The sequence below is a fragment of the Schistocerca piceifrons genome, chromosome 9 (assembly GCF_021461385.2).
Source record: "Schistocerca piceifrons isolate TAMUIC-IGC-003096 chromosome 9, iqSchPice1.1, whole genome shotgun sequence".
NCBI classification, from domain to species: domain Eukaryota; kingdom Metazoa; phylum Arthropoda; class Insecta; order Orthoptera; family Acrididae; genus Schistocerca; species Schistocerca piceifrons.
The window spans coordinates 27,541,314-27,559,988 of NC_060146.1; the positions used below are offsets into that span (position 1 = coordinate 27,541,314).

The 18,675-nt window shown below is 48.2% G+C and overlaps 1 protein-coding gene across 1 annotated transcript in view; it reads left to right on the forward strand.

The window, feature by feature from the left end:
* The window catches only part of LOC124717248, a 105,503-nt gene that overhangs the window by 20,110 nt on the left and 66,718 nt on the right, over window positions 1–18,675 (forward strand). The window lies entirely within an intron of this gene.

Here is an 18,675-nt window from a genome sequence, read left to right on the forward strand (position 1 = left end):
CGGAAAGCATTTGACTCAGTAACATTCAGAGTGACGATTATTGAACTACATGAAATAAAATCGTCATAACTTTTGAACAGTTTGCGTTAGGACACTGAAACTACACGGTTGACTACGGGTATGATGAGAATTAGTATGCGCATGCATGGTTTGGCTTAGCAACGAAGCCCACTTTCATTTAAATCGGTTCGTCAATAAGCAAAACCGGCGCATTTAGGGGACTGAGAATCCACATTTCGTGATCGAGAAGTCTCTTCACCCTCAAAGGGTGACTGTGCGCTGTGCAATAGTCACTGAATATTCGGTGCGATATTCCCCGGTGACTAAAGAACGGTACGTGAAGGTAGTCCCCATTATCGAAAGTGACCCTGATTTCGACAAGACGTGGTTCATTCAGGACGGAGCTGGATTCTGCCGAAGCAGAAGAGTGTTTCATGTCCTGGAGGAGCACTCTGGGGACCGCATTCTGGCACGGTCCTCGATTGGCCGCCATATTCTCCGCGTCTCAGTACATGCGACTGCTCATTGTGGGGCTATGTTAAAGACAATGTGTTCAGCAGTAACCCCAAAACCACTGCTGCGCTGAAAACAGCCGTTCAGGAGGCCATCGACAGCGTCTATGTTCAGACACCTCAGCGGGTCCTGCAGAATTTCGCTATTAGTCTGCACCACATCATTACCAATGATCGCAGGCATATCGAACATATCATAACGTAAATACGAATACCTATAGTGACGTTCACATGTTGAATAAAGTGTGTGCACACCGTAGTTTGTAACTAATTTACTTTTTTCATATAGATTAATAATTATCACCCTGTACCTACACTTATTGTCAAATGTTCAGCCACATGGGGTGTCGAAATATTAGTAGGGAGGACACAGCATGTTATCTTGGACGGTGAGTCATCATCAGATGTAGAATTACCATCAGGTGTGCCCCAGGGAAGAGTGCTTGAACCGTTGCTGTTCGTGTTGTGGAATGCGGACGGTAGTAGTAGTAACACCAGGCTTTTTGCAGACGATGCAGTTAATGGTAACGAAGTACTATCTGAGAAATCTGCGTAAATATCCAGTCAGGTCTTCAGAAGATTTTTAAGTGGAGCAAAGATTGCCAGTTTGCTTTAAATGTTCAGAAATGTAAAACTGTGCACTTCACAAAGCGAAGAAACGTAGTATCCTATGACAACAATATCAGCGAGTCACTTTTGGAATGGGCCAACTCATACAATTATCTGGGTCTGACACTTTGTTGGGCTATGAAATGGAATGATCACATACGCTCAGTCGTGGATAAAGCAGATTGTAGAGTTCGGTTGACTGGTAGAATACTGAGAAAGTGCGGGTCAGCCTGCAAAGGAGATTGCTTGCAAATCACTCATGCGGTCGGTTCTATAATGTTGCACAGTTTTGTGAGACGCTTATCAGATAGGTCTAACAGGGCATATTGAACAAATACAGAGAAGGGCAGCTCGAATTTGTTTGATCCGTGGGAGAGTGTGACTTAGATACCGAAGGAAATGAACCGGGAGACTCTTGAAGATAGACGTAAACTATCCCGAGGAAGTCTATTAACAAAGTTTCAGCCGCGCGGGATTAGCAGAGCGGTCTTAGGCGCTGCAGTCATGGACTGTGCGGCTGGTCCCGGCGGAGGTTCGAGTCCTGCCTCGGGCATGGGTGTGTGTCTTTGTCCTTAGGATAATTTAGGTTAAGCAGTGTGTAAGCTTAGGGACTGATGACCTAAGCAGTTAAGTCCCATAAGATTTCACACACATTTGAACATTTGATTTGAACAAAGTTTCAAGAACTGGCTTTAAATGATAACTCTAGGAATATACTACGATCCCCTACTACCGCTCACATAGGGATCGTGAAGATAGGATCAGAATAATTACTGCACGTACGGAGACATTCAAACAATCATTCTTCCTGCGCTCCATACGTGAATGGAACGTGATCAAACGCTAATAACTGTTACAGTGGGACGTATCTCTGCCATGCACTTCACACTTCTTTGCACAGTATCGATATAGACAGATAGATACAGTTACAGTGCCTCATCTGGTACGTTAAATAATGCAGGTACTGTAGCCGATAGCAGTTTCCTATTTTGTGTGTTCATAAAACGGTTTATTACGATGTAGTGAACAAAACTTCACCTTATTTTAGATATACCCGAAGTATTTCTGGAGGTTACCAAGTCTTCTTCAGTTTGCTATGTATTTGATTTTCTTAAAAAGGTATGTTATTGTTTCGGAAATATCTATGAGTGACAAGAAAATCGTAAGTAAACAGCCACGTTTAGCAGGCCCACTCTGTCCTTGTCGGATATGTAGTTATTCGTGGTGTTCCGCTGCGCCCGCTGAGACAAAACAAACGGAGTATTGCACTAGATTAATTTCGGACCGCTCTATCGATTTGACATATAAAATTCCAGGTCAAGAAACATTTTGTTTGCAACGAGACAGAATCGAAATTTTGCAGTTGACACAGGGGGTTGTATGAAACCAGCATTTACAGCGAGGTGACAAAAGTCGTGGGGTAGCGATGCGCACATGTACAGATGGAGGTAGTATAGCGTTCAAAAGGTATAAAAGGGAAACGCACTGACGGAACTACCATTTGTACTCCAGTGATTCATTTTAAAAGGTTTCCGACGTGATACTGGCCACTCGACGGGAGTTAACAGACCTTGTACACGGTACGGTAATTGGAGCTGGAAGTATGGGAGACTCCATTTCGGAAATCATTAGGGAATTCAGTATTCCGAGGTCCACAGTGTCCAGAGTGGTTTTTTTTGTGTTTAGGGCGCTCAACTACTAAAGTCGTTAGCGCCCAGTCACAAACGTTAGTGCACTAATGGCGTAGATAAACGCAAGGGGGCAACATCAGAAAGTATTTACAAAGACACAGAGAAACAAAAGAGATAGATCTTTTTGGACAAGTCAATCAGTGTAATAAAAACGAAGAACACGAGCAGCTGCACGAGCGTCATCATTTAAAATTTCCTTTGATGTATACGGCAGACATAGGACAACACGAGAGTGAATAAAACGGCGACATGACAATAAAACGTGGCGCACCGTCAATGGATGACCACAGGCGCACTGTGGGGCGGGGTCGCCGGACAACAGGTAGCGGTGGCTAAATCGGCAATGCCCAATCCGCAACCTGGCCAAAGTGTGCCGAGAGTAGCAGAGTTCAGGCGCTACCTCCCACCACTGAGAAGGCAGAGGACGACTGCCTTCACGTAACGACCGAGAGCAGCAACACCGAACCTGTCGAACATTTATGGGACATAATGGAGAGGTCAGTTCGTACACAAATTACTGCACCGGCAACACTTTCGCGATTATGGACAGCTATAGAGGGAGCACGGCTCAGTATTTCTGCACTACGCCGGGAAAAAGGAGCTCCGACAAATTATTAGGAGGTGCTCCATGAGTTCTGTCCTCTCATAGTATTTAGGCTTACTCCATACACATTTGGGCTTTCCCTTTCGAGAGAAGGTAACAGTCGTATGAGTGACAATGATTTCGTCGTCAGTTTGTTTTCTCGGTTATTACTCCCACGAAATAACTGCAAGCAAAGTTTCATGTGTTAAAGCTTCCTTCTACAATTGGGTGGTCTGTAAACTAATTGTACTTCAAACTGACACACTGGTGGTGCTGGATATTATGTTTCATTGGGAAATAGCGCGAGTTACGACCCAGGACTTAAGAAACTGTGTTTCATGTTCAAAATATTGTCAACAGTTTTGACATAACGCATACTACTGCTTTAACACTAGAACCACCGTCAGGACATTTTTGTCCCATAGCAAAATTTGAACATCCCTCCATCCCTCTTATTGTTTCGTAACTTAATTTTTCCTAGTCCATTTTGAATTAAAAGTCAACGCTTTCAGATGCATAGCTTTCGAGGGAAAAAAAAACTAAAATGCTGAGTGACGTTTTAGGCTCACTGAAGAAACTAATCGCTGCACATTGTTAGTATTTCTTACTTGTGTCTGCTGCTGCAACGCAGGCACGAAACTGTACGTGCGGCATCTTTGACAGCTGTAAACATGCTAAAAGCGGTAAGTCCCGCGGAATTCAGGTAATAGATTCTTTCGCCTTCGCTCGGCTGTCAGTACAAGGGCAGAAGCTCCTGATGCAAAACAGTGGGAAGCAATGCTTACTAATACACTACAATTTCAGAAAAATTACATGATTTTTTGAAGGGAAACAACTTGCCAAATCGAGCTAGTCACTAACGCACTGGAGCACTTCTGATCCAAACACATATTTTACTTGGCATAGATTGATAGCGTCGTTCCTAACGGATCTCGTCTCAATTTCCGTCCAACTGGACAGCTCTCCCGAGCTGACTGCAGGACCCTGCCCATTACGTTCAAAACATTCACGATTGGGGAGAGATCAGGCGACCTTGGTGGACGAGGTAGGGCTTGGCGGGGACGAAGACAAGCAGCTGATGGGCATTATCTTGCTGAACATTTACATCTACATTTATACTCCGCAAGCCACCCAACGGTGTGTGGCAGAGGGCACTTTACGTGCCACTGTCATTACCTCCCTTTCCAGTTCCAGCTGTTCCAGTCGCGTATTGGTTCGCGGGAAGAACGACTGCCGGAAAGCCACCGTGCGCGCTCGAATCTCTCTAATTTTACATTCGTGATCTTCTCGGGAGGTATAAGTAGGGGAAGCAATATATTCGATACCTCATCCAGAAACGCACCCTCTCGAAACCTGGACAGCCATCTACACCGCGTTGCAGAGCGCCTCTCTTGCAGAGTCTGCCACTTGAGTTTGCTGAACATCTCCGTAGCACTATCACGCTTACCAAATAACCCTGTGACTAAACGCGCCGCTCTTCTTTGGATCTTCTCTATCTCCTTCCGTCAACCCGACCTGGTACGGATCCCACACTGATGAGCAATAAGTATAGGTCGAACGAGTATTTTGTAAGTCACCTCCTTTGTTGCTGGACTACATTTTCTAAGGACTCTCCCAATGAATCTCAACCTGGTGCCCGCCTCACCAACAATTAATTTTATATGATCATTCCACTTCAAATCGTTCCGGACGCACACTCCCAGATATTTTACAGTAGTAACTGCTACCAGTGTTTGTTCCGCTATCATATAATCATACAATAAAGTATCCTTCTTTCTATGTATTCGCAATACATTACATTTGTCTATGTTAAGGGTCAGTTGCCACTCCCTGCACCAAGTGCCTATCCGCTGCAGATCTTCCTGCATTTCGCTGCAATTTTCTAATGCTGCAACTTCTCTGTATACTACAGCATCATCCGCGAAATGTAAGTCCAGGAAGTTTTGGCATACAGGGCAACAAAACAGGGCATAGACGTACCTTTATGCCGTAAGGGCGCAGCGGATAACCAATGGGGTCGTGCTGCGGCACCCCAGACCGCCTCTGCTCGCCGTCGGCGGCAGTCGGGGTGGAACCCCACGGCTGTCCGTTGCGCCTCCAGAGAACTCTTCGCCCCTTATCGGGACTCAGTTTCAAAGCGAGACTGAAGACACTTCTTGTCCAGTCCATTCCATTCCAACTCCTGATGATTGGCAAAGACATTGCCTGCAGACGCCCCACAAATAGCCCACCCAGTGGTGATGGGCTGCAGTCCCGTTCCATTTCATAGCAGCATCCCCTTGGCTGTGATCCGCGGCACTCCAACGGCACGGCGGTACGTCGACGATATTCACGACGTTCTGCCCTTCATGGCAAGGCGTCCTGCGATTACATTTCAGCAAGATAATGCCCGCTCACACACAGTGAGAGTTTCTACTATTTCTCTTTGTGCTTCCCAAACCCTACCTTGGCCAGCATGGTCGCCAAATCTCTCCCAAGTTGGGAATGTTTGGAAAACTCCTTTGTGGTGTAGAAGGGGAGAGAAAAAGACAGAGAGAGAGAGAGAGAGAGAGAGAGAGAGAGAAAGGGAGGGAGGGAGGGAGGGAGAGGGAGAGGGAGTGACTATTAGGACTCCTGGATGAAGTGGACAACAGATTGTTCTTCGGTAGTATTCTGACCGTAATCCACACATGAAAAGGTGTGTTATCAAACACATTGAAAAGTTCACTGAAACAGCGGCCCATAGAGTATTGTAAGCTGAACGCTATTGCTGGACTACCTTCATGCTGGGACCGATGACCATAGTAGTCTGGTCCCTTTAATCCCCCAACCAACCAACCAACCTACCTTCATGCTTTTTTGTTTACTGTTCTCTCTGTTAGGGGTGATACTGAAACCAAAAGAGTAGAAGTGGAGATTCCTTGGTCAGAGAAACGGAGAATGCATTCTTACAAATCTGTGTTGCCACGTCATCGTTTCATGAAAACCATGAGGTTCCTCAGGTTTGATTTGAGGTCGACATCGTCGGACTGGCAAGTTTGCTCCCACGTCAGATATGTGGGAGGGGTACACAGCAAACTGTGAAAGCATGTATGTTCTTTGTCCATATATTTGTGTCGATGAGCACTCTAGTCCAAGTGTATATATCGATTCATTCAGTTCATGGCTCGAAAACCTGACAAGTATTACGCAGAAATAGTGGATTGGTATCGATAAAAATTCCAAATAAACGCCAAATGATTCGACATATATTAGTAAAGATGATATTTATTGAGCAATCCGTGGAATTCTAGTCTCCTTTGTACCTGGCTTTTGTTAACTTTGAAAAAGCCTTTGATAAGGGTGTAGCGTGAAGCCATCTGGAATACAATGCAGATGTACGGAGGACCTCCAAATGTCATCAGTATCGTGAAGATGATGTACCAGGCGAAACATGATGGAAATCTCTCACATCCATTCATTTTAAATTCTGAAGTAAGGCAGCGCTGTTTGCTTTCACCACTGCTGTTTTTGCTGACATCAGATGGTGTCATGAAGAACGCAACCCGAGAGAAAAGGAGAGGTACGGAGAGGAGCCTATAAGGTCGCCTGGAGGACCTACACTTTGCGGACGACATCTGCCTTCTGTCCCACACTTTCAAGGATTTGAGCGAGAAGCTTAAGAAATTGGAAACAGAAGCTCAGAGAGTTGCATTAAAAATAAACACAGCTAAGACTAAAGAACTTACGATGAACAGTAAGAACAAGAATGCTCTAGCCGTGAAGGAAGAGGAGATTGACCAGGTGGAGAGCTTTTTTTATCTGGGAAGTATTGTTTCCAAAAACGGAGGGGCCACAGAAGACGTCGGAAGTCGGATCAAAAAGGCAAAAGGGGGCTTTGCCCAGCTGCGACCAGTTTAGACATCTCGTGAAATATTGTTGAAAGTAGCGTAAAGCTTAAAATCTTTGACTCAAATGTAAAATCTGTTCTCTTTTACGGTTGTGAGACGTGGAAGGTGAGAGCACAAATGAAAACAAGAGTACAAAACTCGATCAATAAATGTTTTGCCGGCCGGAGTGGGCAAGCGGTTCTAGGCGCTTCAGTCTGGAACCGCACGACCGCTACGGTCACAGGTTCGAATCCTGCTTCGGGCATGGATGTTTTTGATGTCCTTAGGTTAGTTAGGTTTAAGTAGTTCTAAGCTCTGGGGGACTAATGACCTCAGATGTTAAGTCCCATAGTGCTCAGAGCCATTTGAACCAATAGATGTTTGCGGACTATACTGGGAGTACGCTTGCCAAAGTTATCTCAAGTCAAGAACTATGGCAACGCACCCAACAATGGAAAGCCGAGATAACCGTAAAGGAAAGGAAATGGAGATGGATTGGACACACCCAGAGAAGAGGCCCGCAGCATATTCCAAAGAATGGAATCCACAAGGAGCAAGGAGGAGAGGCAGACCGAGGTGGACCTGGCACAGGAGTGTTGGAGCTGAGGTGGCAGCCGTTGGCCACCCCTGGAATAACGTCAAGAAGGTGGCAAGAACAGGGTCAGACGGAACGCTCTAATGTGTGCCCCATGCTCCACATCGGAGTGAAAGAAAGTAAGTCAAGTAACTAAAGATGAACCTCTTAGTAATGGTTAACGTTTTAGTGAATTTGTAGAAAAAGCTTTCAGGTTGGAAGAAATGTTAGGTGTGAGAACCTCTTCACCCCACTTTCAAATCGAGCAACCATGCGTGGTACCATAAACAAAGTTATGAGGAAAGTGAGTGAGTGCATGAGGAGCGTTCACAAACACCTATACAAGAATGTAACATTCAGAGACGACGATATCATCTGCGCAATGTATGAAAGAAAGCCAGGAAAGAAGATGTTAATTCCGTTCCTTGATGCCTGATGTACAAATGGCTCAGCACTATGGGACTTAACAGCTGTGGTCATCAGTCCCCCAGAACTTAGAACTACTTAAACCTAACCAACCTAAGGACATCACACACATCCATGCCCGAGGCAGGATTCGAACCTGCGACCGTATCAGTCGCGCGGTTCCGGACTGCGCGCCTAGAACCGCGAGACCACCGCGGCCCCTGATGTACAATTGGCAATGACATTAAGTCAAAGCCTCACGCAGTGACAGGTTACAGTCCAATTAATTAGGGCCGCTAGATGTTGTTGACCAGATGGTCCGCAAGTACTCAGTGAAAGCTGATGCAAGAAGGTGGCCTGTTGATGCTTTCTATAATACTCTAGATTTATCGGCCATCAATGCTTGGCTTATCTACAGAGAAGTAGCAAATATCGAAATAAGAAATGAGATTTCCTTCTCGAGATCGCAGATGAACTTACCAGAGATTATACAGAAACGTTTGTCAGAACTCTAGCTATTCACAATCAGTGCTCTTAATTTTATTCACATTTAGATCGTTTTAATGCTACCACACTCGTCACTTTTTCTTGGACCAACTTCCTGAACTGGTAACGTCAAGTTTCAGCAGCGCTGAATCAGAGTAACTTGATTTCGGGTATCTCCAGGAACAGTAACTGATAACACGGTCTCAAAATTTTCATCGCCAGATGTAAAAAGGGCGAAGGTCACGCAGTAATGACTTTCAAATGTATTTCCCTGTTTCAGGGGCTGTGCGTCATTCGAGGTGGATAACGAAACCCGTTTATCGATTGAAAGTATTCACGTTCCGTGATGAATTTCAATTACACCACAAGAAAGGATGGAATTTGTAATATCTACATTTTTCTTGTTAGGGTGTATGTGCAGGCACCGTCCATGGATTTCAGCACTGGCAGAGAGTGACACGGCGGTCAGTCGCTACCGATGGGTCTGCGGACGGAGTTGACGTGTTCCCATTGTGACACGTATTTACACAAACTGAAAAATCATTTAGGTACCCCCTTTGGATTCTTTGATCCTAATTTTTCTTATTAAAAATTCAAAATATTCACTGCACTGGATCAAGGGCTAGAACCGTCTGACAAGTATATTAAAAGGGACCAAGAAGAAATTCACAAAATCTTAGGAATTCACAATAAGAGGATCGTAAAGTTTGTTTTGAATAGAATAAGACTATTTTCTACCACGCTGAACTTGAGTACGCCGAGTTCGTCAAGACAGGTTCTTCGTAGTGGCATGGATTCCATGGACGCTTTAGAAATAATGAGTAAACTGAAAGTTGCAAATGAAAAGAGGCGTCAAGCTCATGCTGGACTGCAGTAAATTATTACAAGAAACGAGAAACAAAAGTAGTATGCGCTTGAGGTTGTTTACAGAGCATGGAGAAGAAACTTGAGCAAAGAATTCAGCTTTACAAAAGAAAATTTGATGTTCTCATCTTATTTGCCTCACAAACATTGCACTTACCAATTGTATAAGTTAAATTAGTACAACAAATTTAGTAATTTAGTTGAAAGTAATTGGTTAATGAACTATTGCAGTGTAATATTTTTTGAGATAAGAAGTACATGAGATGCTTACGTGTTCATTTATTTATTTTCTTCAAATGTACGGGCTGGTGGGAACAGATTTCCCTTTTCCTGTGTACCGCAAATTACACACAACTAATCTTTTTATTTGACAGAACCAAACAAAGCGATAGCACAACGAAAAGTATCAAAGTGGAGAAATAAGAGCTACCCTAACATATATAGTGCCAAAAGCCTTCCGTGGTGCTTGAAGTCAAGCACCGCCGGACGTGGCTGTCACGTGGATGAGTGAGCATCCGGGTGTGCAGTGGGCTGTGGGGTCCACTCAGCTCTTGCGTGGTCTGTTGAGAAGCTGTCTGATAAACAAGTAGCGGCTCCGGTCACGAAAACAGAGAACGGCTAGAGAGCGATGTGGCCACGTCACGCCCTCCATACCCGCATCCGATGACTCCTTTTGGCCAAGGATGACGCGGCTATCGGTCGGGAAGTTCACGAAATCCGAGGCTGGTTCGGACGGAGTTCGGGGTATTATAGATATTGCGAAAACAAAATTGAAAATCACCGATGAAACACCAGAGGGAATACGCCTGGCAGCTGTGTGCCAACGCTGATGAGCCAAAACACTGGGAACACAGCCCGTCGCGAGAGTGAATGCCGCCTGATGTGGTCACGGCCACGCGGCGCGTAACAACAAGCGGGGAGCGACAGAGGCGAATGGAGACTCAGGCTGGTGGGGAAGTGCAGTGACGTAACTGAGTCTGGTACAGGGCAGGCGACGCTCTTCTAGAAGAACATAACTGAGAAAATTTAGGGGATCGGCATTTGAAGGTGACTGCAGGGCGATTCTGCTGCCGCCAGCATACACATCGCTTAAAGACAACTTACGTTAAGAGAAATTGGGGCTCATACGGAGACACATAGACAATCCCTCTACTAGCGAATGCAACTGTAAACGAAATGACTTCTACGAGTCATGACTCTTGACGCTGGATCAAAAACGCAAGAGAATGGACATATCGGAAAAATGTTTGACCCGTTTTGGGAGAAACGAAGAAGATTTTTTGCGCTGCTTTGTGGCCACAGATGAAACTTGGCTGCACTACCGTACCCCAGAGACAAAACAACAGTCAAAGCAGTGGAAACATGCTGATTCTCCGCCATCAAAGAAAGCAAAGACAAATCATTCGGCGGGAAAGGTCGTGGGATCACTGTGGGATGCAAAGAGAATTTTGTTCTTAGATTATCTTCCCGCTGGGCAAACAATTACTGAAGAATACTATGTTAACCTCCTGGACAAATTGCAACAAAAGATACGTGAAAAAAGGCCAAATTTAGCAAGGAAGAAATTCATCTTTCATCAAGACAATGCGCGCCCGCACACATGTGCCGTCGCCATGGCAAAATTAGATGAACTAAGGTATCAATTGACGCCACACCCACCTTATTAACCTGATATGGTTCCGTCGGACTTCCATACATTCCAGAACTGAAAGGTTTTCTTCGTGAACGAAAATTCCATTCAAACGAAGAACTGATAGCCAGAGCTGACAACTATTTTGCGGGCCTGGAGGAGACTTATTTTCAAAATAGGATCAAGGCACAAGAACATCGTTGGACCAAGTTCATTAATCTACAAGGAGACTACACTAATAAATGATAAATGATTCAGTGATGTAAGTACTTTTTTTCTATTCCGTTCCGAGAACTTCTCGAACAACCCTCGTAGTGACGAAGTGTACCCTCCGCCATCCACCGTACAGAGGCTTGTCTAGTGTGTATAGAGACTAGGAGTAGGCCAAAAGGTGTCGGACGCCCATGTATCACCAGAGAACGTGGAGCTCGGGGCCTCACCAACTCTGAAAAGCAGGACATCCAGTGATGACAGAGCAAACACGGTTGAAGATTGTGACCAGCAGCAGGTGATTCCCAACTGCTTCGATCAGAATCCACCGCTTGGCACACACTGTTGAAGATTGTGACAAGCAGCAGGTGATCCTCACCTGTTCCAATCACAGCCCCCTGCTCGCCACACACGATTGACCATTGTGAACAGCAGCAGGTGATCCCCAACTACTCTGATCAGAGCCCACCCCTCGGCACACACAGTTGAACATTGTGACCAGCAGAAGGTGATCCCCACCTACTCCGATCAGAGCCCACCGCTCCGCACACACGGTTGAACATTATGACAAGCAGCAGACGATCCCCACCTGTTCTGATCAGATCCCACTGCTCGGCACACACGGTTGAACATTATGACAAGCAGCAGACGATCCCCACCTACTCCGATCACAGCCCACCACTTGGCACACACGGTTGAGGATTGTGACCAGCAGAGGGGACTCCCAACTGCTCCGATCAGAGCCCACCGCTTGGCACACACAGTTGAAGATTGTGACCAGCAGCAGGTGATTCCCACCTACATAGACCAGAGTACAACGCTCCGCACACACGGTTGAACATTGTGACCAGCAGGTGACTCCCACCTGCGCTGATCAGAGTCCACAGCTCAGCACACATGGTTGACAATTATGACATGCACAAGGTTATCCCCACCTGTTCTAATCAGAGCCCACCGCTCGGCCCACAGGGTTGACCATTGTGACCAGCAGGAGGTGACCCACACCTGTTCCGATCTGAGAAGACTCTTCGGCACACATGGTTAACTGTTGTGTCGAGCACTAGGTAATCCCCACCTGTTACGATCAGAGGACGCCGCTTGGCACACACGGTTCACCATTGTGACCAGCAGCCGGTGATCCCCACCTACTCAGATCAGAGCCCACCACTCGGCACACAGCAGGTGATTCCCACCTGCTCCTATCAGTGTTGTCCGCTCAGCACACACGGTTGTAGATTGTGACCAGCAGCAGGTGATTCCCACCTGCTCTGACCAGAGTCCACAGCTCTGCACACACGGTTGAACGTTGTGGCCAGTAGGAGCTGATTCCCAGCTGCTCTGATCATAGCCCACTGCTCGGCACACACCGTTGAATTTTGTGACCAGCAGCAAGTGATTCCCACCTGCTCCGATAGAGCCCACCACTTGGCACACACTGTTGAACATTGTGACTAGCAGGAGGTGATCCCCTCCTGTTCCGATCGGAGAAAACCGCTTGGCACACATGGTTGAACATTTTGTCCAGCACTAGGTGATCCCCAAATGTTCCGATCAGAGCCCACCTCTCAACACACACGATTGACTATTCTGATAAGCAGCTGATCCCCAACTACGCCGATCAGAGCCCACCACTCGGCACACACGGTTGACTATTGTGGCCAGCTGCAGGTGATCCCCACCTACTCAGATCAGAGCCCACCACTCAGCACACACGGTTGAAGATTGTGACCAGCAGCAGGTGATTGATACCTGCTCTGATCAGAGTCCACTGCTCGGCACACACGGTTGAACATTGTGACCAGCAGCAGGTGATTCCCACCTGCTCCGATCAGAGTCTGCTGCTCAGCCCACATGTTTGACCATTGTGACTAGCAACAGGTGATCCCCACTGTTACAATCACAACCCAACGCTCGGCACCAAGGATTGACCATTGTGAACATCAACAGGTGACCCAAACTACTCTGATTAGAGCACACCTCTTGGCACTCACAGTTGTTCATTGATACCAGCAGCAGGTAATCCCCACCTGTTCTGATCAGCGCCCACCACTCGGCACACATGGTTGAACATTGTGACCTGAAGCAGGGGATCCCACCTACTCCGATCAGAGCCCACCGCTCGGCACACACGGTTGAATATTTTGACGAGCAGCAGGTGATTCCCACCTGCTACAATCAGAATCCACTGCTCGGCACACACAGTTGAACATTGTGACCAGAAGCAGGTGATCCCCACCTGTTCCGATTAGATCCCACCACTCGGCACCAACAATTGACCGTTCTGACCAGCAGCAGGTGATCCCAACCTACTCCAATCAGAGCCCATTGCTCGGCACACACGGTTGAAGATTGTGACCAGGTGATTCTACCTGCTCCGACCAGAGTCCACTGCTCTGCATACACGGTTAAACATTGTGGCCAGCAGGAGGTGATTCCCACCTGCTCCGATCATAGCCCACCGCTCGGCACACACGGTTTAATATTGTGACCAGCAGCAGTTGATTCCCACATGTACCTATCACAGGAGACCACTCGGCGCACATGGTTGACCATTGTGTCCAGCACTTGGTGATCGCAAAATGTTCCGATCAGAGTCCATATCTCGGCACATACGATTGACCATTCTGACATGCAGCAGGTGATCCCCCCTACCCCGACCAGAGGTCACCGCTTGGCACAACCGGTTGAACATTGTGTCCAGCAGCTGGTGATTCCCATCTTGTCTGATCAGAGCCCACCACTCGGCACGCACGGTTCACCATTTTGACAAGCAGCAGTTTATCACCACCTACTCCGATCTGCCCCCACACCTCAGCACACATTGTTCAGCATTGTAACCAGCAGCAGTTTATTCCCACATGTTCTGATCAGACTCCACTGCTCGGCACACACGGTTGTCCATTCTGACCAGCAGCAGGTGTTCCCCACCTACTCCGATCAGAGCCCACTTCTTGGCACACACGGTTGGTCATTGTGACCAGAAGCAGGTGATCCCCACCTACTCCGATCAGATACCACACCTCGGCACACACTGTTCAACATTGTAACCAGCAACAGGTGATTCCCAGCTGCTCCGATCAGAGAAGACCGCTCGGCACACATGGTTGACCATTGTGTCCAGCACTAGGTGACCCCCAAATGTTCCAATCAGAGCCCACCTCTCGGCACTTACAATTGACCATTCTGACCAGTCACAGGTGATCTCCATCTACCCTAATCAGATCCCACCACTCGGCACACACGGTTGAATATTGTGACCAGCAGCTGGTGATTCCCACCTGGTCTGATCAGAGTCCACAGCTCGGTACACACCGTTGAGCATTATGACATGCCGCTGGTGATCCCCACCTGTTCTGATCAGAGCCCACCGCTCGGCACGCATGGTTGACCATTTTGACCAGCAGCAGGTGATCCCCACCTACTCCGGTCCAATACCACACCTCAGCACACACTGTCCAATATAGTAACCAGCAGCAGGTGATTCCCACCTTCTCTGATCAGACTCCACCACTCAGCACACACGGTTGACCATTGTGACCAGCAGCAGGTGATTGCCATCTGCTGCGATCAGAGCCCACCGCTCTTCACACACAGTTGTAAATTGTGACTAGCAGCAGGTGATTCCCTCCTGCTCTGATCAGAGTCCACTGATCGGCACACACGGTTCAACATTCTGATCAGCAGTAGGTGATCTCTACCTGCTCTGATCAGAGCCCACCGCTCAGCACACACGGTTGACCACAGTGACCTGCGGCTGGTGATCACAACCTACTCTGAACAGAGCCCATCCCTCGGCTCACACAGTTCAAGATTGCGACTAGCAGTTGGTGATTCCCACCTGCTCCGATCTGAGTCCATGCTTCGGCACACACAGTTGACCATTGTGACCAGCAGCTGGTGATCTCCAGCTACTCCAATCAGAGTCCACCACTCGGCACACACGATTGACCATTCTAACCAGCAGCAGGTGATTCCCTCCTGCTCCAATCTGAGCCCATCCTTCGGCTTACACAGTTGAACATTGTGACCTGCAACAGGTGATCCCCAACTACTCTGAACAGAGTCCACAGCTTGGCACACATGGTTGGACACTGTGACCAGCAGAAGGTGATTCCCATCTGCTCCGATCAGAGTCCACCACAAGGAACAAATGGTTGAACATTGTGTCTAGCAGCAGGTGATCCCCACCCCCTCTGATCAGAACCCACTGCTCGGCACACACAGTTGAACATTGTGACAAGCAGCAGGTGATCCCCACCTACTAGGATCAGAGTTTACAGCTCGGCACACACGATTGACCATTGTGACAAGCAGCAGGTGATCGCCACCTGTTCCGATCAGAGCCCTCGGATTGGCAGACACAGTTGCCCATTGTGACCAGCAGCAGGTGGTCACTACATGTTCTGATCAGAGCCCACCGTTCGGCACACATGGATGATCATTTTGACCTGCGGCAGGTGATCCCAACCTACTCCGATCAGAGCCCACCCTCGGCACACACAGTTCAAGATTGTGACTAGCAGCTGGTGATTCCCACCTGCTCCGATCTGAGGTCATCCTTCGGCACACACAGTTGAACATTGTAACCAGCAGCAGGTGATCCCCAAATACTCCGAACAGAGTCCACAGTTTGGCACTCATTGTTGACCACTGTGACCAGCAGCAAGTGATCCCCACCTGTTCTGATCAGAGCCCACCACTCAGCATACACGATTGACCATTGTGGCCAGCAGCAGGTGATTCCAGCTACTCCGATCGGAGTCCACCTCTGGCCACACAGGGTTTAAGATTGTGACCAGCTGCAGGTGATCTCCACCTGCACTGATTAGAGTCCACCACTCAGCACACACGGTTGAACATTGTGACCAGCAGCATGTGATTCCCTCCTGCTCCGATCAGTGCCCACTGCTTGGGACATACTCTTGACCTTTGTGACCAGCAGCTGGTGATCCCAAACTACTCAGATCAGAGCCCAGTCCCCGGCACTCACGGTTGTAGATTGTGACCAGCAGCAGGAGATTGACACCTGCTCCAATCTGAGTACACTGCTCAGTATACATGGTTGAACATTGTGACCAGCAGCAGGTGATTCACACCTGCTCCAATCTGAGTCCACCAATTGGCACACACTGTTGACCATTGTGACTAGCAGCATGTGATCCCCACCTACTCCGATCAGAGCCCATCCTTTAGCACCCACGGTTTAAGACTGTGACCAGCAGCAGGTGATCCCCACCTGTTCTGATCAGAGCATAGAAGTTTGGTACACACGGTTGAACATTATGACCAGTAGCAGGTGATACCCACCTACTCCGATCAGAGCCCACTGTTCGGCAACACGGTTGAAGATTTTGACCAGCAGCAGGTGATTCCCACATGCTCCAATCAGAGTTTACCACCTGGCACACACAGTTGAAGATTGTGACCAGCAGCAGGTGATTCACACCTGCTCCAATCAGAGTCCTCCGCTCGGCACACTCGGTAGAACATTGTGACCAGCAGCAGGTGATCTCCACCTACTACGATCAGAGTCCATAGCTCGGCACACATGGTTGACCATTGTGACCAGCAGCAGGTGATCCCCACCCACTCTGATCATAGCCCACCGCTCGGGACACACGGTTGAGGATTGTGACCAGCAGCAGGTGATTCCCATCGGCTCCGATCAGAGGCCATCGCTCGGCACACATGGTTGTCTATTGTGACAAGTGGCAGGTCATCCCCACCTGTTCCGATCAGAGTGTAAAAGTTTGGTACACACGGTTGAACATCGTGACCAGTGGCAGGTGATTCCCACCTGCTCTGATCAGAGCCAACCACTCGGCACACATGGTTAAAGATTGTGACCAGCACCAGGTGATTCCCACCTTCTCCAATCAGTGTCCTCAGCTCGGCTTACCCGGTAGAACATTGTGACCAGCAGCAGATGATCTCCACCTACTACAATCAGAGTCCATAGCTCAGCACACATGGTTAACCATTGTGACCAGCAGCACATGATCCCCACCTCTTCCAATCAGAGCCCACCGCTCAGCACACTTGGTTGGCCATTGTGACAAGCAGCAGGTGATCCCCACCTACTACAATCAGAGCCTACCGCTCGGCATTCATGGTTGAAGATTGTGGCGAGCATCAGGTGATTCCCACCTGCTCTGTTCAGCATACACCGCTCGGCATACACGGTTGACCATTGTGACCAGAAGCAGGTGATTCCCAACTGCTCAGATCAGAGCCCAGCGCTCGGCACACACGGTGCAAGATTGCGACCAGCAGCAGGAGATTGACACTTGCTCTGATTAGAGTCGACTGCTCGGCATACACGGTTGAACATTGTGACCAGCAGCAGGTGATGCCCACCTGTTCTGATCAGAGAATACTGCTCGGCACACATGGTTGACCATTATGTCCAGCTTTAGGTGATTCCCACCTGTTCCGATCAGAGCCCACCGCTCGGCATACACAATTGACCATTGTGGCCAGCAGCAGCTGATCTCCAGCTAGTCTGATCAGAGTCCACCTCTGGCCACACAGGGTTTAAGATTGTGACCAGCTGCAGGTGATCCGCACCTGCACTGGTTAGAGTCCACCACTCGGCACACCTGGTTGAACATTGTGTCCAGCAGCTGGTGATTCCTACCTGCTCCTATCAGAGCCCAACACTCGACCCAACTACTCCGATCAGTGTCCACAGTTTGGCACACACAGTTGACCATTGTGACCAGCTGCAGGTGATCCCCACCTACTCTGATCAGAGCCCAACGCTCGGCCCAACTACTCCGATCAGAGTCCACAGTTTGGCACACACAGTTGACCATTGTGTTCAGCTGTAGGTGATCCCCACCTACTCTGATCAGAGCCCTCCGCTCGGCACACACGGTGCAAGATTGTGACCAGCAGCAAGTCATTCCCATCTGCTCCGATCAGAGTCTACCGCTTGGCACACACATTTGATCATTGTGACCAACAGCATGTGATACCTACCTGCTCGGATGTCAGCCCAGTGACACAATCATTTACGATTGCGCTGGACACAGCATTATCAATATTAGACAGTGGATCAACGTGACCTCTTCGACAGGTTGGATGAATCATGTTTCCCAGTGGTCGTGTCTGGGTAAGGCATCAACCAGACGAAGAGCTGCTAGGAACGTCCACTGCATGTGGGCCTGTGGAGAAAGTATTATGCTAAAGGGGCCTTCGCTTGGACCTCATGGGGCCTACGATAGACTGGAAAGCTCCTTAGCACTTTTGAGCCTCCTGAAT